A 23710-nucleotide genomic window follows, 5' to 3' on the forward strand; every position below is an offset into this window, starting at 1 on the left:
AGATAGGGGCACTTCTATGATCATTACATTGCAATGGGTTGGCTCCCAGATCCTTGAACAAGTCCTGGCAAGAGGCTTTTAAAAAATTTTGGGGGACTCAAAGGGACAGGGAAAGAATTTACAATGACAAGTTTTGTAAAGGAAACAGTCCAAAAAAGGGAAGTCAGAAGCCTAGAGTGGGGAGGAAGCTTGTCTAATGTTTTGTCCCGCTGAGGGGAATGTGGAGGCTATCTTGGTCATCGTCTTCACTAGAGTTTCTGTCCTTCTTCCAGTGATTAGCTTTTTTTTTTTCCCCCTGCCTCCTACTCATTTCCCTGGCTGTCACATTTCCAGTCTATTTTTGTGAAGCCATGTCCTTCCTGACTATGTGCTTTTCCACCCTGAGACAGGAAGGCTAGAGAGGGATAACATGTGGATTCCCTTTCCTAAGCTCAGCCAGTAGTCCTTCCCTTGGAGAGTAAATCTATGTTATGGAGAAAAACCGAGATGCTTTACATGGTTACTCTTCCTTTCTGCCAGAGCCTTGAAGGGATCTTTTTTGGATTCCCACTATGAGAACCTAGTGGGGTTCCTGGAGGGAAAGCCCTCAAAAGTTTGGGGATCTCCAAAGGCTGTGGCTCCAAATTTTTCTGTCTCATATTAGTCCATATTAAGCCTCTGGCAATTCATCAAAACTGCCTTTTAAGTGTTCCTGCAATTCTGTGACTTCCTGCAACTTCTGTTTGAGACAATCAGGTCTTTGTTTCTGAATCTCCATTTCCTCATTCTTAAAACCCCTGATTCCTCTGGCTTCTATGCCATCACACTCTCCTGGATTGACTCTTATTTTTACTACTATTTTTTAATGAGACATTCCCTTTGGATGTCCCTTTAATTTTCACATATTGGGATTCCATCCTTGGTCCTCTTCTCTCACTTCATAGTCTCTGAATGAGCATGCCCTACCTGGCTTTAATGACCATCCTACAGTGAAGACTCAAACCTAGATCTCCACTCTACACCACCATCCATACCAATAGTTACAACCACCTGTTCAACCTCTCCACTTGATATGTCATAAGCACTTACAGTAAAATGTGTCTTATACCACTTTATCCCCACCCTCAAAATCCTTCTTTTGTACTTGCTCACTTGCCCAAGCAAGAGACTTGGATGCCATCCGGGATTCTGTCTTCCTTGTCCACACAGCACACATCTAATCCTGTTCCCAATCTTGTCAATTTTCCCTCCTTAACTTTCTCTTTTCATAAAACTTTCCTCCAATATAATACTTTTTTACCCTTTTTCAAATAAATCACTATCATCCTTCTTGTGACATAGACTGTGAGGAAGAGATTAAGAGTCTAGGACCCGGAAAGAGGCTAAGTGGTTTTGAATCTTGATTTTGCTTCTTACCTCTTTACTGGCCATGTGACCTTGAGCAACTTGCTTAACTTCTCTGTGATTCAGGTTCCTCCTCCTGTAAAAGATGTGAAATAATGTTAACTACCTCACTGCGTTTTTGACAAGATTAAATGAGATAAGGCAACTAAAACATTTAGAATAGAGTTGGGTTCACAATAAACATAAAATAAATATTAGTTATTACCAGAATGAGCTGATGACTCCTACATAAAATAAATATTAGTTATTACCAGAATGAGCAAAGACCTCCTAAGTAGAACCTCTTTCTCAACTCTTAGTCATCAATCTACACCGTCCTAACACTGCAGTGGAACGCAGATGTAATCACATCCTCCTTTACGCTAAGCTTTCCGCAGTTATTGATTGCTCTCTGACCCAAAACACCTAAGCTGCCTCACAAACACCTTCATGATCTTGTTCCCACTTGACTTTCTAGCATATATCTCATCAGTCTCTCTGCTCCTCACAATCTGAGATCATTCATTCTCACTGAGTCGTCCCTGTGTACCAGGTAACTACTGGGTGTGGGGGACGCAGTGACACTCTTCTGCCCTCATAGCACTTATGCCCTTCATGGAGCCATCCGTGTTGTCTGACTTCCAGTTCTCCACACTGATCACAGTCTTTCAGTTCTAAGCCTTTGCAAATACTGCTCTCTCTGCTTCCCTTGCTTTTCTTCCTGCCACTTAATGCTGTAATTCCTCTCATGCCTTGGGTTTGAAATTAGACATGCTTTTCCCCAAGAAATTCTTCCCTGACCACTAATACTAGCCTATTTACCCTCATTAGCTTCCCTGCTAATGCTAGAGGCAGTCTTAAAACAATTTTCTTATTTACTTTTCAGTTCTTCCCACAGATTTTAAGCTTTTGAAGGGCCAGGACTCTGTTCTCATTCATCATTGCATCTCCAGTATGGAATGGGCCTTCAACACACATCAACTGATTGAATTTCCAGGCATATTCCACTGGAGGGTTGTTGGGGCAAGGATCTAGGAATATGGGGCACTGTGGACTCACCTGGGAGAGAATGTGCCCTATTGTGAAGTTAAAGATGTTGCGTTTAAAGGCAATGGAGAGAAGGGACCACTTTGAATATAGAGTAAAGTTAGTGAAAAAGTCATCTGGCCGGAATCACAAACCAAAGCAAAAGAGGGAAATAGAAAGACCGAAAGAGTGGTGGGGGGAAGGGGTGATAAAGAAAATGAGCTGCTTACTAAAATTTCTGAGGGACATGACAGAATAAGGGCTCAACAGCACTGGTGATAGAAGTTTAGTTAACAATTGACACTTCAGCAGGGACACAGGCCATGCTGCTTTGCAGACGTCAGCTCCCTGGCTATCTGGCGTCAGAAGCCTCAGCACAAACTCCAGGAGATGTCGACAGCAATGCCAGGGCCGCTGGTGTGCACTAGCTCTGGAAATAATCTTTCTTATGTTGGCAGACACAGAGGACATCTGTGCAGCAAGCTGAGCCAGAGAGGAGGCAAGTGGTAGCTGCTGCAAGATAACCAACAAGACTAATCTTGCATCTCCCTTGATATGTCCCGAAGGTATTTCTTGGAAATGTCTGGAAGGAATCTGTGCATGAAGATCAAGAGGATAAAGAGCAGCTGGGGGCAGAGGAAAATAAATTTTTATTTTTTATTATTAATATGAATTTAATTTTATCTCCAATGTGCTATAATCTATGATTACATAACACAGGACCAGCTCTTTTATATATGCATCTCTTTTTTTGACCCTTACATGGATTTTCCTTCAATTAGATAAACTCTCTTGTCTAAATCCCATATGTATACACGTTGTCTGAATGCTTTGCATTAGTGTGTACAAGGTCCTGCTGTAATAACAAACAACCACAAAGCTTTCTGGCTTAAGGCAGAAAAAAAGGCTTCTCATTTATGTGTCTGTTGTGGGTTATCTTTGACTTTATTCTACATGTCGTCTTCATTCTAAGATCCAGACTGAAGAATAAGCCCCTGTGGGGGAGCTACTGTCCTCGTGACAGAGCAAAAGGAAAAGACGCAAAACCTAGCAACGATTCCTAAAATTGCTGCAGTAAACTTCACCTGTTCATATTCCATTGACATACCTGATGTCTGTAGTAAGGACATGAGGCAATGTGTAGGGATGATTAGTCTTCTCACTGTACTCGCAAGGAATAACTGGTATCGGTAATCCAATAATCTATGTGCTCCTTAATTATACAAAAAAAAATATGTTTTATTTCCCAAGAGTTATTTTCCCCTTCCTACACATCTTGGTTGAGTAGGTGTACTGTAGTACTAACGCACTCATGTTTGGCCCCCTATTCAGTATGGCTATTTTTCTACCTTATTTTAATGTTCGCTTAGGTATAATGATAAATTTGTCACCATCAGTCTTTTATGAGAACTTGGCGTCTTCAGTTTTTCTTGATACCTTGAGAACTTCATGACCAAAAATGTATTTTTAATTGATCTCTTATTTTTTTAAATAAGTGTTAGCCATTTAAATATCATAGTGATATTTTTTCTTATTATTGGACCTACTTTCTTTTGTATGAGACCATTTTGTATGCTTGAAACTATTCCCTATTCTGACACCCTTTGACTACCAGCTTCCAATTATGCTCATGCTTCCCATCAATTCATTCCCATTATAGACAGCCCAGGATATCGTTTTTATTGTTGTTATTAAATGTTTCATATTTTAGGCAATAAAGTGTTTTTAATTTAATTTATAAAAATAAGAGACTCTCCAATTGCCTAAAATAAGATACATATTATATGGGTATTCTGGAGAATTCTGATCACCAGTAATTTAGTGTATATCCCTGAAAAATCTGACTTACTCCATAAGGATGAGATTTCTCATTGCTTCCATTTAATATTTCCATACCTCTGATACACAGCATTTCATCAATATTTTGAAATTCCTTTGCATAAATTGAGTATCCTGTTTTATCCAAATGAGAGAAAACTCCCATCACAAGGGCTTATCCTTAAACAGTAAGGAAATTTATAGACTAATATAAATGGAAGTCTGGTTCAGGGTAAACACATTTATAACCTACGGTTATTTGACTTCTTCCTTTTTCTTGTTTTGCTTTATCCTCAGATTGATAGCAAGGAGGGCATGGGCTTAACATCCATACATGATAACAACTGGAAGTTGAAAGGTATTGTCATTTCTGAAAGTCCTTTGGGAGGGGGTGGAATTCTAGGAGGAACTTAGGGCCTCTGGGAAAATCTTTCTGTTATTTTATTGGCACAAGTCAGGTCACATGCCATTCCTTAACCAACCACTGGCAAGCGTGATGCAATTATCCTTAATAAAATCAGGCACCATCTGAAGATGACAGGTAATGTCAGTAGTCCTTTTGACATATGATTTCAATATGAAAGTGTGGATACCTGAATAGAATCAGGATTCCCATAGGAAGGAGGCAGAGATAAATAAGATAAGCAGCCTATAATAACAATATTCAATTCATCCTCTGAATGATCTACTTGTTGCCTTTTGTCGTTATATGGAAAATGATAAGGAGAAAAAAATCATCTTCTTTTTTTAAAAAAGATTTTATTTATTTATTTGATACACAGAGAGAGAGAGTACAGGCAGGGGGAGTGGCAGGCAGAGGGAGAAGTAGGCTCCCCACTGAGCAAGGAGCTTAATGTGGGACTCGATCCCAAGACCCCGGGATCATGACCTGAGCTGAAGGCAGTCACTTAACCAACTGAGCCACCCAGGCTTTTTTTTTTTTCCCTTTTTTAAAGCAGATGCCAGAGAGAAAAAAATGGCTTTCCTGTAAATGTTTGAGTCATTTTCTCTGATGCCCAGAAGGATTTTGCTCCTGGTATACACTCTGTCTTCTACATGGATCATAATTCTTGACAATTTCAAGACCTACCTAGATGGTCCTATGATGATGTGGCTACTTAGTTTCTTGATCTTCCTTCCCCCAATGACCTTGCCCTATACTCTTGCCCATCTTGCCCAAGTTATCATTTAGAACTTTTCATTATTGAAAACCACATCCTGTTCTTCGTCTCAATTCAAGCGTCTCTCTCTCATCACAATTGACACTTACTTTTCGGTCGGACTTATTTTTTCTAAATCCCAAATCCAGAAACCATAATACTCACAGCACCTCCAATTTACAGATTCTACCCCTTTGTATTTTCTCTTATCTGCCTCATGTCTTCGCTCCTCTGTTTTAATTTCCTCATCAGTCATTATTGTCAGCCTATTGCATATAGGTTTAACTTTTTAGTTCCTTTCTCACTTTGTTATACATTTTTTTGGTCAAAATATAACCTTAATTAAATCAAATTCTCCCATTGATATATGCCTGAACTTACACAACTGAACAAAACTAGATGACTCCATACCTTTATCTATAGCTCCATCTCACTTTAAATTCCTGATTACTAATCTCAAGTGAGCCTTTAGTGTTGCCTGGACTTCAGCATATATATATATTCCCAGTCCATTAATCATTCTACTTTTTTACATAATTAGTTCACACCTATGTACTTTTCTTCTTAAAAGTCCAACCTCCTACTCCCTACTGACTCTCAACTCGTGATCTTTCTTCCTTTTTTAGTGATAACGAAGAAGCTATCAGAAGAGAATTACCACTGGCACCGATCACCAAATCTCTCACACAGGCATCAGGGTCCATATACTGGGCCCTTTTTCTTATTACTGTGGATGCAGTCTCCGCTCCTAGCAAGGTCAACTTTTGCACTGGTGCACTCACCCATGATCTCTTACCTTCTGAAGATGATCCTTCTAGCAAATCTGCCCTCTCTTTCCTGTATCTTTTTATTTTCTTCTAACAAGCATATAATTATGTTATTTTTTCTCAATGAAAAAATTATATTGATCATACTTACTCTGGTGGCTTCTCTCTCTGCTTCTCTTTGTGGCAAAACTCCTCAAAAGTATTGTCTATCCTCACTGTCTCCAGCTTCTCTCCTCTCATTTTCTCTTGAACTTACCTCAGCCAGGCCTTACCCCTCTCCACTGAAGCTGTTCTTGTCAAGATAACCAGGAACATATTACCGTATTGTCAAACACAAAGGTTAACTCTCCTTCTTCACTCTGTTTGGCCTATTGGCATCATCTGGCATAGTGTCCTTTCATTATTTTCTTTCCTTCGCTTTTATATACTTCTGGTTTCTTCTTAGTGACTGTTCCTTCCTTGTTGCTTTTGTTGGTTCTTCCTTATTTCCCTAACTTCTAAAATTGGGAATGCCCCAGAGCTCAGGCTTCAAAATCTTCTCTACTCTATGGACTCTCAAAGCTTCAAATGTTTATCTCCAGTTTAAATGAGCTTCCTGAATTCTAGGCATATGTTGCAAACTGCCTGCTCAGCACCCACGTGTGGGTGAGATTTAAGCTACGGAAGAGGTTTAGTGAATGGAGCTGAGGAATGAAATTAAGATAAATGACGTGTTCCCACAAAACTTGAGTAGAGCTAAGAAAAAAAAAAAAACCCTCAATATGTGTGATGTGATTGGATATTCTCTGGAAACTGAAGTACCAGCTATATTTTAAATCAGAGTTGGTTTGGGGAAGAACTAGATAACTTGTATTGTTAAGGGGTGTCTGACACCTGGGCCTTAGAGAATTTTCTGAGATACTTTATCTTCAGAGGGCATCTAGATGCCTATCAGATTAAAATGTCACTCTTACTAGAGCCCCTACCGCCTGCTCCTCACGGCTAATGGTGCAGGGAGTGGAGATTGATGTACTAGGAGCAATGCTGCTCTCCGGTAAAGAAACTGAAAGGCAGAGGGATGCTGCAGAAAAACCTTTGGAACAACGTGTGATTGGATATTGAGTGTTTCACTTGGAGCCTCACAGGCCCAGTGTTTTGTGAACTTATTAGAACAGATCAAAGAAACTCCTTGATGAAGTATCCAGCTGTACATTTGTGTTTAAACCAACCTTGACATCATTTTTTAGAAAACTGGAACGTGTCAAGGAAGAAAAAAGGGGATGTATCACACACATGCTTGGGCTAATTAAGGGACCCGACTGACTTTATTAGCTGTAACTGGACTGCTATTGAAAACCATATTAGGGCCAGTGTTTGAGCTCTTGGTTGAGAAATTATGCTACCCAGGCTCTGGAGACCTGAGTCGGGGTGGGGAGGGGAGAGACTCCTACGCCAGGAACTTGAGAAGATTTTGAATTGTGGTTGGAACACATCATTGAAACGCTGGTGGGGTGAGAAGCTTCTGAAGTATAGATGCAACAGAGATTAATAAAAAATGTGTAGAGTCCGGCACTAAGAATTATATATACTTTCAAAAACTACAAATGCCTCCATTTCTATAGTAGAATGTCTGACATCAGTCGGAAAGTTACTAAAAAATGCAGGTAGATGTGGAGATTTTATGTCAAGTTTGTAAACACATATCATTGAAAGTACCTTCACATATATGTCAAGACTTGAGGGACTTTTGTATAGAAGCACCGATGAGCACAGTGTGAAAAATTATGTCCAGTTAGTACGAGTTGCTGAAGCAGCCATTTACAATGAAGAGAATTGCAGGCTCCAGGACAGACCATTAAGTCCCTCAATTTCTCACTGCTAGTAAAATTAAATTAGAGCAGGGAAATAGGATGGGCAACACTCCTAAAGAAACAATGACGGAATAGTAGGAATGGATGGGATAGAAGGAATGGCTACTGAAGGCACACTTCAGATGGAGGGAGCTGACACTGATGTGGCCGGGAGGACGTGCTCTGAGTCTAATTCCAGGAAGCGGGAGCCACAGATCATCCACCTCTGGCCAGAAAGGTCCTCCAAAGATACCAAGGGGATCTAGTCAGAGAGGATGCCAGGAAGTCTGACTCCCACTTAGCACAATTGGCTAACTCCTAGCACAAACAGAGCGGTTGTAAAACCTCCTTAGCACGCAGGGGTCCCACGTTGAATTTGAGCATAGACTCAGAGAGAACAAAAAGGAGTTCCTAGAATTACATGAAGTGGAAAAGAGTGGTTTGACACAGACAGGGACTGTTGGGAGGGAGTGCACCGTAAGGAAAACTTCAACCTAGTGGTTCAGGCAAGAATATTGGAAATCGAGAGATGGGCTGGAGTGACAAACAATTTTAGTACGTGAAAGAAAACCACTACATAGTGGTCAAGAGTAAGAGATCGCATTTTAGACTACAGAGCCCCTGGAGTAAGCTGCTGAAGGGGGCAGCGTGTACACAGGAACAAACCTTTGTCCCGAGAGCAGAGGAAGTAGGGCAAGGGACCCAGCTGCTGATGTGGTTTCTTTCTTTATTGCCTATCTATGGTGCTTTCTAGGTATGAACCAATGAAGATATAAGCTGCCCCTGGGAAGGGAATAGAGGCAAAGAGAATAAATTGCCTGGGTTGGGAGATGTGTCCCAGGTGGAGAGAGGAAAACCTTTCATGTATTTAGGAGACTGAGAAGCCAGGAAGACATCCTTTGAACACAACTGCAGGCTCCCTAAAACAGAGGAGTGGGGTAGGTCTAGGAACCCCAGGTAATTGTTGTGTATTCACATCTCCCAGGGGAGAGAGGGTTTCTCTATAAGGAATATGCTGGAAGTAAACTTTTTTAGGAGTATGTAGCAACATTGTGAAACTTTAATCTTTTTAACAGCAGACATGAAATATCCCTGAGAAAAGTGATCTGCTTGTTAAAGAGATACTTCATCAGTCAGCTATGGAGTAGAAGACAACTCATGCTGGCACTGGGCTTTCCTCTGGAGGAAGACCGGAGAAAGGAGAGAGGAGCTGAGTTTCCTACTCTAGCAGAAAAAGCCAAGGGAGAGATGTGACGTGGTGTCTGGGGCTCCCAGGAAAGGCTGGGCATCCAAGAAAGCCTGATGATTGCGACAGGTCATGCAGCATGCACGGTGACCATCCGACAGTCCTTCCTGTATCCAGTAAGCTACACGCTTTGTGTTTGGCTTTCTTCAGAAAGCTGGTGTCATGGCTGGTTTTGGGTCAAGTTTAAGTTCCAGTTGATACAGATGGGTTACATGGAAGTGGGGTGAATGTCTAACAACTGGTTACACACCATTTGCATTGATTTATTTCTATCTCTGGAGCATTCTTAAAAATTTCATGTAGCTCTTATATCTAGTGTATCTTGAGGAACACATATATAGAAACTTGGTGATGAAACATCCCATACAAATATTCAAAATGTTTTTGTATAGATAAATGATAAGTGAAAGATAAGTAAAAGTGAAAGTTAAATGAAATCAAAATTATTAGGCATTCAGTGGCTTATTAATTAGCAACTGATTTCACAGCTTCATTGGAAGCAAAATTTGGCAGTTAATGCTCACATTTATATATAGAACAATCAATAAGCTAAATCCCCTGTTTTCTTTGCTAGAGAATGTATTAGTGCATACATAATTTAAAGTCCATTCTCACTTCTTTGGCCAAATATTCTTTTACCAGAGAAACAAAAAAAGACTAAGGTATGTACCCCATTTTTATTTAAAATAATGATATTTTGCTCATGAATTTGATATTTTGCTCATTCTAATTTTGGTATTCATTTAGCTTTTGATGGATATTTGATATTATTTACCTTCATTGCTGAATTATTTGGCACCGTCTTAACTTCTGTGCCTACTGCAAGTCTGTGTCCTTACCCTCACCTCCATCCTGCGAGGCAGCGACATGACCGATTTGAACTGGGTGCTGAGACCAGCCGTGATTTCAAGAAGTCTGCAGCATCAGTACCTATAGTTGGAGGAACTGCTTAAGATATTCTGGATATTTTCTTAATTATTTCAGATAAGCTCCACTTTTTGATGTGACCGGTTCTAATGAAAGTTAGAGCTCCCCAGGGGAAGGTCTGACATACATCTGAAAGAGAGAAGCTTTTAAATTATTGCGAGGCTGCACATTCCTTTGAAAAAAGGATCAGGAGATTCATTTAGCAAGTTTAGAAAGTTAACTCCTGGTCTAAGCACAGGAAAGGGGAAGTACAAACAATGGAGAAGAGAGATCATGGACAGGCCCACAATAAAAAAAAAGCCCCTACTGGAGTGAGACAGAGAGGAAGGGTTTCAGTTTTGCATTGAGGGGAAAAAAAGCAGCCTTTGGGAATTCATGCTTTCCCTTTTGAGCTCTCTTACTCATTTCAGCTTTTAGAATTAAGCTTCTTCTAGCTCTGCCCCTTGAACCCAACCGACATTCTTCTATTTTGCCTCTTTATTATGTTTTTATACCCTCCCTCTTTCCCACACAGTTCCATGGAGGTCCAGGTCCACACAATTTTTGAGTTAATCACAGAATCTGCCTTTCCTCAACTCCCTCCACCCGGTCTGGTTGGCTTTGGATGAAATCATTGTCCTGCACCTGAGATCCTAGAGCCATTCACCTTCTGCGAAGCTTTTTCCCGCATGTTCCCTTAACTGCCAACAAAACAGTGTGTCAAGTGTGGGAGATATAACCCCCGATGCTCAACTGGTCACTAAGTTTAGCATCACCGTGGTCCCCATTATAAGTCCTTAGGACTGAGGCTTTCCTTACTTTGAAAGGATTCGTTCTGTTTCACCAATTCCTGCCTCTAGGATCAAAGCGTCAATGTAAACTACATCTCTCACTTGAGCCTTATGCCTGTCCTTGATCTTGTTCTTATTGGTTTTTCCAGGAGTTTGATCCCACCTCATCTCTCAGGTATTGAAAATATCTCTGACATATGTCCAAATCTCTAGGAACAATCGCTGTCATATCTTTGTTCTTCTGGATCCCAAGAATTGGGCTAAAACCTGTCTTCCCCAGCTGATTGGTTGCCTTCAAACTTATTGCTAAGGGAATAACACAGCTAGTGTTATGGTCTCAGACAAAAGTGATTTTCTTATAGGTCCAGTGAACCAAATATAAAAATATAAATATCTGTTGAATGAATGAAGAAAGTGAGTGATTCGGCCTCAACTGGTATTCACACGATAGAGAGGATATAAATAAAAAATAAAGTTAACTAAGCAATATATTTTGCTAGCTTATTTTCAGGGAAAAAAATAGATGATTTTGTAAATTCATAGTATGGTTTGCTTGCAAGATTTGTAAACGGGCTCGGAAGGCAAAGCTAAAGAAAGAGAGTCAAACCTGTTTTGATATGACACCAAACGCTATCAGGGCTTAACCTTGCAAGCTGACAATCTGGAAAGACAATGCGTGTTTTTAAGTACTACGACATTAATTTCAAAAATATTTTCAGTGCTTTACAATCACACTTCACAGAGCTTTGTGTTAAACTATCAAATTTAATAAAAGTTTGTGTTCATATTCAGAAAATGGAAAATGAAGGAAAGATGGTCACGTTACTGATAGGCACCAACATTTGAATCAGAAAGACTTCATTTGTATACTTAGATTTTCAAAAGATACAAAAAGCATCTTTAGCTATGCAAATAATAAATCAGCACTCTATGAGCCGAACAAGTTATAAAATTCAAATTATATTAAACCTCTAGTGAATCTTGACTCTTTCTGTGATACCCCATACTAATCTGGGTTCATTTTTTTATTGCTGTTGTAACATATCACGACAAACTGCTTAAACGACACAAACTTGTTATCTCACGGTTTGTTTTGAGGGGTTCTAGCAGGAAGTGGAGCTACAGATAGTGAAGATGATGATGACATTGATCTCTTTGGATCTGATGAGGAGGAGGAAAGCGAAGAAGCGAAGAGGCTAAGAGAGGAATGCCTTGCACAGCATGAGTCAAAGAAGGCCAAAAAGCCTGCACTCGTTGCCAAGTCTTCCCTATTACTAGATGTGAAACCTTGGGAAGATGAGACAGATATGGCAAAACTAGAGGAGCGCGTCCGAAGCATTCAGGCAGACAGCTTGGTCTGGGGCTCTTCGAAACTTGTTCCAATGGGATATGGAATTGAAAAAACTTCAAATTCAGTGTGTAGTGGAAGATGACAAAGTTGGAACAGATATGCTGGAGGAGCGGGTCACTGCTTTTGAGGAGTATGTGCTCCACGGACGTGGCTGCTTTTAATAAGATCTAAAATCTACATCATAGATCATCGCCCTTAAATAAAAGCTTAAAAGACCAAAAAAAAAAAAAAAAAAAAAGAAGAAGAAGAAGAAGAAGAAGGTTCTAGCAGGGAACCACAGCTACTCATATACCCTTGACCAAAGAACAGCCTTCCTCTATCAAGGGACTGTCGACCTCTTTGATGCAGAGCTCCGCTTTGGGAGGGACACACATGGGGTGGTGAGGGAGTAAGGGGACATCTGCCAGTCAGATCAGCTGAATCAATCCTGATGATCACTGGGGTGACAGAGGTCACAGCCAGATCGTCCTCACATCCCCCTCTTTCACTTCTAACGACCTTTTTGATTACATTGCACCCACCCAGAGAGTCCTATTTTAAGGTCAGTTCACTAGCAAACTTAATTCATCTGCAACCATAACTTCTCTTTGCCATGTAACTTAATATGTTAACAGGTTATGGGGATTAGACACGGACACTTTGGGAGGCCATTATGGTGCTTCCCACATAGCAAATTGATATCAGTAGAGAAACCTGTTACTCTCCTTTCAAATACATCTGACTCCCACCACCTCACATCCCTTTCAGCTCAGCAGCACCACCTCTTTTTTTTTTTTTTAAAGATTTTATTTATTTATTTGACAGAGATAGAGAGAGCCAGTGAGAGAGGGAACACAAGCAAGGGGAGTGGGAGAGGAAGAAGCAGGCTCCTAGCCGAGAAGCCTGATGTGGGGCTCGATCTCAGAACCCTGGAATCAGGCCCCGAGCCAAAGGCAGACGCTTAATGACTGCGCCACCCAGGAGCTCCACCAGCAGCATCACCTCTTGCCCAGATTACTGCATCAGCTTTCTAACCAGTCACTGCTTTGCTGGTGCCCTCTACAGACTATTCTCCACACAGAGGGCAGGTTCAACTCTTAAAATAGATGTTGGATTTACATCACTTTTGGACCTAATCGCCCCTCCCCCCATGCCTTCCAACTAACACAGAGCAATATCCAGAGTGCTTAGAGTAGTTTCAGGCCCTCCATAATCTGCTTGAGTTATCTCCCCAACCTCATCAATGCCATGGTCTCCTTCACCCACCCTGTTCCACCCACACTGTCCTCTTGATGTTGTGCCAATAGGGCCAAGTTCATTCCTTTTCAGGGCCTTTGCACTTGCTGTTCCCTTTACTTAAATGTATCCAAACTAGCACCCTTGCCCAGTCCCAAACTATTCTCTCTCCTTTGCTTTTGTCCTCCTCAGCGCTTCTCAGCATTTTACATACAACATCTCGTCTGTCTCCTTCCAACAGAATATAAGCTCCATGAAGACAGGGAATTTTGTTCATTGTTGTGTCCTCAACACAGGGTAGAGTGCTTGGCACAAAGTATGTGTTCGTTAAATATTTGTCAAATGAACAGAATTACTGCACAAAAGAAATGCATCATATGAAAATTTCTCTCTGTGACTCATCTTGAAGGTTTTGAAACAAGTTCTGACTAGCCACTTTCAGATATATATTTGCTCTTATATTTTTAGAATTTTTTTTTACCCTTCTAATAATATTTTATCCAGTCACCAAGGAACTGATTTAACATCTTCATCTTTTTATTTAGGTCATGAATGCCATAGTTCGCATTCTTCTTTTATTGATGGAAAAAATGTCCAGTAGATAAATCTGAATTCATGTACAGAAATGTGTTATTGTATTTGTATTATACTATGATCTAACTAATCCTGACATATTTAACATCAGTGACCTGAATCACTGAACTAAGTTAAGATTGTTTTTGTGATTACAAAGGCATTTATTTTTTTTCCCTTTGGTATGAGATCATTCTGGCTGATCTATTTTGAGACTACTAATAGAGGTAAGCATGGGCATATTTGCAAATCAACATTTAGAAATGAATGATTTAAGAAAATTCTCCCACAAGTCAAATAACACATTTGAAACAAAACTTGGGATCAAAATTCCAATTTGTTTTTTTAACACGTCTAGTGTGCTAAACATTCTGGGAGCCTATTAATAATCTATAAGACAGTTATACATATTTTATACTAAAGGGTGTCTTAAAAGGCTATACCTTTATAGGTAATAAGCTATTTACAAAAACACTTTCATGAATTTTTTATATTTATTTGGAACAACAAAAATCTTCTGTCATTTTAGAAGGTCAGATATGACAAGCAACTATTAATAAAATAGTGTTTGGTCTTGATTTGGATAGCTGATTATTTAACTTTCAGTCAAGTTGGAAGGATGGTTACCTGCTATAATTTAACCCACCAAGACTTTATTCTTCACAAGATAAAGTAAATGACTAAAGGAAAAAGTGCTTTTAAGAAGGATCTGTCCCTGAAGAAAGACAGTATGAAATAGCTGACAGCCCACTGAACTCAATGTGTAATTTGCTAACCATCTTGGACAAGTGAGGTAAGCCAGCTACTGACATTCTTTGAACCTTAGTTTCTTCATTTGTCAGATGAGGCAATTGGACCAAACAATCTTTCAAGTTCCTTTTACATCTAGAATTTCTCAGTTTGGTTTATTATTGTCATTATTGCAGAAGATATATATTTTTTCTTTGTACCTTGTGCTTCCCAGGCCTCCCTACAAAAATATAATGATGAAAGGTAGTAAGTAGTAATAAACACAATGCTAATAAAATCTCAAGATACTTCAAGAAATAATTATTTTCTTAAAACATAATCAAATTATTCAAAAATTGAAAGAATAACATATAAAAATAAAACAATGTCTTTTACTGTTTTATCTTTTGATATGAAATATCTGAAGGCTGCTTATTGTCATAGAGAAAAGTTTGGTTTAGTTTGCTTAGCCTTAGTTTCATTTACTGGAAACAGTGTTGAAATTAACAACTTCATGCCTTTTCTTTGTAATGGAAGGCTGGGAGGAGCCAGATTAAAGAAGAAATGACAAATAAAGGATGATTGCTCTACAGTAACAACAAAGTTCGTGATTTTTCTTCTTTTTATCTGCCTACAGCCCTAAAATCACAGCTTCTTTGCTGGGATTTTATCAGATTAATTAATGTTTTAAGTTTTTGTAATGACTATTACATGCCAATATTTTAAAGATTTATTTGTTTGTTTGTTTAAGGGGGAAGGGGCAGAGAAGGAGGGGCAGAGGGACACACAGACTGTTTTGAGTGGGGAGCTGTCCTCAGGGCTGGATCTCACCACCCAGAGATCATGGCCTGAACCAAAATCAAGAGTCCAATGCTCAACGGACTGAGACACCCAGGCACACCTATTACATGCCAATATTAACTCAGCTTGTATTTCCACAAAGGTTCAAGCTCTAGTCTTGCTACTGAGTGAGCCTGGCCACAGATAAAGTTACAACAGATTGTGAAATGACAGTTTTGAAGGCATCAGCCTAACTTCTCTTACATCTTTTTCTTTTATCAGAAAAGGTATAGGAGCCCTTCTGGGCATCAGAGTGAGTCTACGGAGTTTTAACTCAGTATAGCAGTTCTCATGTTATTCATACATATTCTTTCTCTTTCTGTTAGCACTCACAGATTATTCCAGAGACATTTGAAGAGATCACCTCCGGTTTCTCATTTCAACGTTCTATTGTGGTGGTATAGAGTATATACATGGAAGGGCTTTGAGGTTTTTTATTTTTTTTCTGAGAAAAGGTGAAGCCAATTACAAGATGTACAAAATCTCTGTGCTGTTAAGAGCTCTATTTCTTAGTCATAGTGACATCAACAATTAAAAAAAAAATTACCCGAGGATGAGGTACTCTTAAGAAAAGCCCTTGGAGCTCTAGGCCACTAATAATTTCTTAAGTAGATCTGAACAAACACTGCAATACTGTGACATTCTTATTAAGCACAGTTTGCCTGTTACTATAGTTTATACTATCAAACTCACTGATAATTTCCATGGCAGAGAATGTTACAAAAAAAGCTATCCAGAATTCTTCAGGGTATTAAATGAATTTGTGTAATACAGTTTCAAGCAGCCAAGTTTAGAAGTCTCACAATGGTATAATGCAGGCCTCTATACCTTCCAGAAATTAGGATCCTTATTTCAATTTATGGATTGTCAGGGCTCTATATTCGTGTCTGTTTATACCACAGCACTATTTATTTATTTGTGTGCGCTTTTTAATATGAGAGGGTGAACAATTTTTCTATAGTGTTTCCTTGTTATTGTCACAGGTGGAGGGAATTACTTACCACACATATCTCACTGTTTATTCCCATCCAGAGCGCCGCTCCTTCTCAGTCAATTCTCTATGCCAAATTCTCTTTTCTACTTCACAATCTGAAGATAATGCCTTGTTCTTTGATACGTAAATTTCAGACACAACTCGGAAGATACCCAGTAGCATCTACCAACTGAAATAAACGAGGCAGCATGAGCTTGAGAGTTGGTCTGAATTCCAGTCCCAGCCCTATGTCCTTGTCACCGGCGCGGCTTCCCATCACACGCAGGAGCAGCTCCTCAAACTATTTCCTCAGCGACCCTTCCTTGCTCACCTGCATAAACAAAACACCCTCTTTGAGCTCTTAATCCTAGGCATTTGTGTTGTCCTTTCTCCTTTCCTCCTGAGTTCTCGCCACAAATACCTCTACTAGTTGACTTTCGGGATCAGAAGATGAGAAGACTGAAGCCCTCGAGCTGAAAACATCAAACTCCTCTCTAAAACTACCTATGACTATCTATTTTAAAGATCACATGAGGTAATGGCTATGAAAACACCTGACAAATACTTCAGGTCTTTATAAAGCGTGTCTCTATCAGCTGGGCCGCTATGACAGAGTTCCATAGACCGGCTGCTGAAACAACAGACATGTATTTCCTACAGGACAGGAGGCGAGGAGGCCCAGGATCGAGGTGCCAGCAAAGTCAGTGTCTAGTGAGCGTGTTTCCTGCTTCGCAGCCAGCCACCTCCAAGTGCCTTCCTTGAGGTTCACGCACGCGCACGCATGCACGCACGGAGCCGTTCCTCTTCTTACAAGGCTTCTAATGAGACCCACCCTGAGATTAGATAGCTCTAATTACTTCCCTAAGGCCCCTGCTTCCACATACAACTCCATTGGACGTTAGGGCTTTCATATATGAATTTGGGGGGGACACAAATATTCTGTCCATAAGAAAAAGTAATGATTATTATGAAACTAAGTTTATTGTGTGTGCCGAGCTCAATGGGGTACAAAGAGGAAATGAGTTTATTTTATTTTTCCAAACACTGCCTTCCAACAGGTTAGGTCCGTCTCCCTTGCTCATCCCTGTCAGGCAGATGTCATGGTTTTTCCAAGTGTGTTAGGATGTTAGAACAGACAGAGGAAAATTTCAGTTAAATATAAAACCATAACTTCAATCTGTTGTTCACTCTGTAAGCAGCCCTGCAGGCTCACAGCAGGTGAGGGTTTGCTTTACCACTGGTCTTGTCCCACCGCTTCTGTTCCTTCTGGTTCCTGGGAGACTGTAGGATCAAGATTCATTTATAGTTTGTATACTGAATTTCATTGATTATGGACACATAATCACTTTGCATAGCACAGACTGAGCGAAAAGATTTCAGAATGCATCTGTGTAAGAAGGATAAGCATTATTTTGTGAAATTTTGGTTCTCTCCTCTCTCTCAAGATAGAGAAGAGTGTATGTCCCTGTGTGTGTGTGTGTGTGCGTGTGTGTGTGTGTGTGTGCGCACGCGCACGTGTGTACCAAATTGCCAGGCAAGTGTATTTCAGCCATAGGTGATGATCAAGAAGGTTTCAAATTACTAGATCACCGGTGTTAGCAATTACTATCCTGTGTTCTTGGAGTATCAAGCTCGTTCTCTCCTGGGATATTTTCCACTCCTTCAGAAACCTTTCATGGAACAGTCCTCATTTTGTTCTCTGGACGATGCACTATCCTGTCAACCTCTTACCACATTCTCACTCCTGCCCTCTGCGGGTGCACCTCTGGCTTCTTCACCATAGCACACAGCCCTCTCCAGTGGGGTTCTTTCTCTGGACACTGGGCCCATGGACACGCTGACACTTGCCCAGCCAGCCCTGGAAATGCAGGCTGCCTCCATGGCACCTCCTTCATCCAGCCTTCCATCCTCAGACTTCTCTGGATGAAAACCAGGATATAGTCTCGCTAGCACCCAAACTCCAGGAGACTCAAGTTAGACTCTTCTCTCATACTCTCTCCCAGTACTGGGAGAGCCTATCAAGTTCAAAAGCTCCATAATCATCCAGCTAGAAAGTGAGGTCGCAGCCTTTCCTGCAGATTGTCAAATCTCATCTCTGTGATGGTGCTTGTGGGGACCTCCTGACTTGGGTCCTGAGCTGGGGAAGCACGAGAAGGGAGGGAACACCCATATCTCTTTAAAACTAATAATCAGTTTTAGAGGATTTACTTGGTCTATTTCATTACAGCAAATATTTAAGGAACGCTTGTATAGATTGAAGGTAAAATTAGTTGGAATTACAGGACTGGATTTGACCACCTCTTTGCAAGTTCTGTGGAGATGTGTCTGGAAAGATGATGGGTAAATTATTGATTACCAGTGGTTCTCAGTTATGGCACTTCAGTGAAACTCTGAGACAATAAGAAACTACCATTCCCTATTTGTTGAATTTAATACTGTATTTCTGAATTGCCTGCTCTCTAGGACTCCTCTACCCTCTACTGTGCTGATATCCTCTCAGTGTGCACTTCGGGATTCTACATAGGTTTTTACACACACACACACACACACACACACACACATTTTCCCCCTAGCTCCCTTTAGATCATGAGAGAGGATCTCCAATAGTACAAAGCTCTTGATTAATCCAAATGTGGGCACTTAATTTACATTGCATCAATAAGTCCCTTTCCTGGGATTTTTCTTTAAAACATAGATTAAGAAAATGTATCTCTAGATCAGTTTCCCTCCAGTGAGAGAGTTGCAAGACTTTTATCAAAACGGGGAGTTATTAGTGGTTATTGCTGGGCAATGGCTGCACCGTGGTGCCCTGATGACCTTTACATATTCATGCAGACTACACAGGAAAATAAATGCTTGACCTACAGCTCACCTGAGCTTGGCAGAATGCCTTGTGAGCCTCCCACGGTAGGGAAGGATGGGAGGCTTGTAAGGAGCTGCTAGGCGGTGATGCCCCTCCTGCCTCTCTTACTCCCGGAAGGCTGTCATGAGACCGTTTGTTATCCCCTCCCCGGTTCTGATGAGGCATGGGACTTTCTGTCTCCCCTCCCGCCCCGGAATACAGCAGCAGGATGAAAAACACCTAATTGCAATTGAGAATTGGATCCTCAGTGACAGGGTACCCTACAACTCATGCTGAGGTCATTTGGTCCCTTTTGTTTCAGGGTCCTGCTTTTTGGTTTGTGGTACAAAATTCCTGGGGAGCCGGCACCTTTGCTTACTCTCCTTTTCACTGTCCATGTTAAGTATCAGGAATCAAAAAGTGGCCCATTGTCTCTTTACTTGTCAAACCAGTCAGAACTTAGCCCTGGTCTTGATTTTTCCCTATGTATGTTTGAGAGTTCCGCCTCTCTTTCCCTGGGCAGGGAAATAAGCCTCGGCGATAAGAGAGGATGAAACAGAGACAAGAGAAGAAGAGAGTGTGAATCCGGACAGCTGCTGTGTCTTACTTGTTCAAGGAAGTCTTACTTGTTCAAGACTTTCCTGGGTTCTACAAATAATTACAGTTGGATTTCTGTTTCTCAAAGTTAAATACATCTGGACTGATATACAAGAGAGTCTCTCCTCAACTCGGATGCCCTGTGCCAGTGGTTCTCAGAACGATTTCAATTTAACAGTATTAAATTAGGAGTTTACAGTCTATTCAATCGAACTACTCAGTGACTCAGTTTCCCCAATTCCTACCACCGAACATGCGCTGTTTTAGTCAACGAGCGAGTATCCTGTGTTTGCCCACAGGGAGTTCTGGGGAACTGGGGAACAGCAACGACAGAGTAGTCTAGGGCTGATCTCAGATACTACTAGGTTCCATTCATAGGGAATGGTGTATGGACAAATAAAAGTTAAAAATAAGAGGCTTAGTTCTCCACGTTGCAAAGAGGGGAAGAGATTTCCTTCTACTCCTTTTTCTTAGAGAATTTACTTTAGAAAACTCGTTATTAATTCTTATGCTATTCTTGAAATATATGTAAATCCTTTTAATAGCTAAGTAAGACTTTTGCCTGTTTTACAACCCAGGAATGTCTTTCTCAAGGACCTGTGAGCCATTCCTTTGAAATGTAAACATCAAGGGGAATAATGTCCCCATCTCCCAGTCTTTTCGGAGGGTAGAAATGCAACCTCCTTGGGCTTCTTGTTCTGAGTTGTAAAATTACCTCCTGTCATAAAGGTAGGAGAAATGTGTTTTTTCCTTTGTGTAAAGCCAATTAACTAACAATGATAGTCACTTCAATTACCAGGTAAATTTAGGTTGAACTATGTGTGACAAATAGTGCTGTCAAGTCCCCTTACTTGAGGACTAGTTATTGTTTATTTTGAGAACGTGTATGTAATGCGTTGTATCTGGTCAGCTACGCAAAAGGGTGATATTTCTTTTTGTCTTCGCATTTCTTAGAGGATTGCCTGAGATGCCCATTATATTCTGGTTTAAAGTTTATTCAACAACAAACTTGTTTTCTTTCTCTACTGTTTGTGGAGAGTCTTTCTGGGTTAGAAGAAGATTTTGTTTTTAATTATATTTTTCCAACAATGGTGTCCAAGCAATTATTTTTTAGAACTTCACAGATATTATGTTTTTATGTACCTCTGGTTAAAAATAATATTCGTGTGTCTTATACAGCAGTGTTTGAGGCTCCGTATCTCCAAGGACCTGGTCTAAATACAACTTGTCAGGTATCATTACCATCCATATCACAAAGCAGAACTGAGGGTTTCATACCCAATATGATTAGAAGGACAGTATTAAGAAAGGATACGGAAAATTGACATTTATCAAATGCTCACTGTGTGCCCAACCCCAAATCTCAGAAAGCAGCATGGTGAAGAAAGTCAGGGTGCAGACTTCAGCTGGTAAATCTAAACAGGGCTCTCGTTCTACTTTCTCCACTTACTATGTGACCTTGGGCATGTCACTTAACCACAATCAACCCCAGTCTCTTCACTTAGAATATTGGCTTTAATTGTGCCTATCTCATAGGCGTACTATGACAATGAAATGTGATAATAAATACAAAGTGTTTAGTTCAGAGACGAGTACACAGTTAGTACTTAACATACAATTGTCATAATTACTCTTGTACCCAAGGGTTACTAGCTTCTTTCTAATTACACGGTTAGAACTTCAATCTTTTTTGTCTTAAAGGCCATTCATTCATTAAGCACTATTCATTAAGATGCAAATACCCTGTGGGTAAGGTTACCTTTTAAGCTAATTTTAACAGCTCCTAAGTAATAGTTTCTAATGGAGCAGCTATCTAAAAGTGAAGTGTCTTGAGCAAAAAGACCAAGGGATGGGATGGATAGCTTGATTGGTGGGACTGTTGTGAAGTCTGTGAGCCCCAGGGGTGAGGCCAGTCTTAACTAGTATGATAGCCCCCAAAGAACAGCAATAATGAAGGTAATATACCATTCTAGGTATTTTTTAATGTACTATCTCATTGATTTCTCACCACTCTGAAATAAATATAAGATTGCCCCTACTACGGATGAGAAAACTCAGACTCAGTGTATTAGGACGGTTAATGAAGCCTGCTGTATCCAAACCACCCCCACATCTTAGAAGCCTATACATTAATCATAACACCTTATTTCTTACTTTGTTTAGGTCCTCAGTACATCAGGAGTCTCTCCGAGGCAGATTTCTTCCAAGCAGAGACTGGGATATAGGCATCTGTCGTATGGCGAATCTGGGCCATTTCTGTCTTCACTTCCTGAGAAGAAAGAGGGAGCTGACTGCCCCTGGAGATTTTATGGGCCCAATTAGGAAAAGATATACCAAATGTCCACTCGCGTTTCACTGGCATCTTGACCCAAACCTAAATGCAAAGGTGGTTGGGAAATGTAATCTCTGTGTGCACCCAGGACGAGGAAATGTATCTGTGAGGTCTTTGCCACCCTCAGCAAAGTAAGGAGGTCGGTCTGGAGCCTCAATTACGGAAACAGGAATGTTGTAATATTCATGAAAACAGGCCTGAGTGCAGAAAGGAAAGCCTCAAGAGGACAAAACCAAGCTTTTGTTAATAATGAAAAGAACAGTAACATTTTTGTAGAGAGTCTGCGGATTGTTAGATTTAGTATTTCCCAGACTTGTTCATGTTCTAACCATGGGTTAGGCCCATGGAACAGCCATGAACTGTGGTTCTGAGTAATTTCACCAGTAGCAAATAATCTCCTTTATCTAGAAAAATAATGTTCTCCGTGTTGTTGTAGCTGTGACTCTGCGATTTTGTCAGCCCTCTGTAAACATCATTTCTGAGTGCATAATGGGGCGTGAGAGAGGCCAGATTGGGTACCCGACTGGGTCAATGTGTCTCTGGGACTAGAGAGAAAGAAGGGATGCTCGCCAGCTGCAGTCCCCTTGAGGGAAATAAAGATGGATTTCTTTACCTAGTGCTCTAGTGGAAGTCCGCCTGAGTCTGTGCTCCCCGGGTAATTGTAGATTTGCTTTGATTCTGGAAGTAAAAGGTATGTATTAGGACATCTGAAGCAAATCCTTAATGACCATCATTTGCGAGCTTTGAGGAATGGGGTATCACATGCCCCGAAACCAGCTGGTGGTGAAACTCCCGCCGCATCCTGTTCTGAGTCACTGGTGCTAATTTTGCAGTGAGCTCAATTTCTGGAAAGCTTAGTATGGGAGTCAGGAACACGTAGCGGATAGCTGATAACAGATAGCTGAGATTACAGCATATCCATTTCCCTCATTCCTGAGATTTTAATTTAGTTCATTTTACCTCAAATCAAAAAGGTTGCCAAAGAGCAGTTTGTTATTTTGAAACGAAGGCCATGGTGCTTTGACTGGGGCAATGGATAAATGTAATGGATAAACTGATGACTAGAGTCTTTCAATAATAATAATGGTGTTAACTGTTTAATATTACATTTTTTCTTATTTCAAAATAAAGTTTATTGTGAAAAAAATGCAAATAAACAAAATAACATAAGCATTACCTATAATTCCATCCCAGATATAACCACTTTTTAAAATCGAGACCATGTAAGTTTAAGATGTCCGACATGCTGATTTGATACCTTTATGTACTGAAACGTGCTTACCCACCTTAGCATTAGCTCACCCTACTGTGATGTCACATAATTATCATTTCTCTTTTGTGGTAAGAACAACT

The 23710-nt window shown here is 40.4% G+C and overlaps 1 pseudogene; it reads left to right on the forward strand.

Annotated features, from left to right (window-relative positions):
- Positions 1 to 7117: 7117 nt before the first annotated feature.
- LOC103656980 lies at positions 7118 to 12472 on the forward strand (annotated as a pseudogene).
- Positions 12473 to 23710: the final 11238 nt, after the last annotated feature.

The sequence above is a fragment of the Ursus maritimus genome, unplaced genomic scaffold (assembly GCF_017311325.1).
Source record: "Ursus maritimus isolate PB19 unplaced genomic scaffold, ASM1731132v1 scaffold_21, whole genome shotgun sequence".
Taxonomy (NCBI): Eukaryota; Metazoa; Chordata; class Mammalia; order Carnivora; family Ursidae; genus Ursus; species Ursus maritimus.